Source organism: Bison bison, unplaced genomic scaffold (genome assembly GCF_000754665.1).
Source record: "Bison bison bison isolate TAMUID 2011002044 unplaced genomic scaffold, Bison_UMD1.0 scf7180017648654, whole genome shotgun sequence".
Lineage (NCBI taxonomy): Eukaryota > Metazoa > Chordata > Mammalia > Artiodactyla > Bovidae > Bison > Bison bison.
In genome coordinates this window covers 25557-25941 of record NW_011453568.1, presented here as the reverse complement: position 1 = coordinate 25941, position 385 = coordinate 25557, and positions in this window count along the sequence as shown.

The window sequence follows — 385 nt, the reverse complement described above, 5'->3', positions numbered from 1 at the left end:
ATTTACTGTCTTTTCTATTACATATAACTTTTAAAATTCTTTCTGAAATAAATTTGGATGTATGAGAAACCCAAAAGGAATATTCTTCATTAGGACACAGGACCATTTAGAATCAAGTCTGAAACACTTTCCCTAAGCGGAAAGGTCTCTGGCCCCACTAGACATCTGAGGAGTGGGATGTGTCTCTAAATGATGTTAAGTTACTCATGTCTTTTTTTGTTGAAGTATAGTTGATTTACAATGTTGTGTTACTTTCAGGTGTATGGTAAAGTGATTCAGTTTTATATGGGGCTTCTCTGGTGGCGCAGAGGTTAAAGGGTCTGCCTGCAATGTGGGAGACCTGAGTTTGATCCCTGGGTTGGGAAGATCCCCTGGAGAAGGAAAT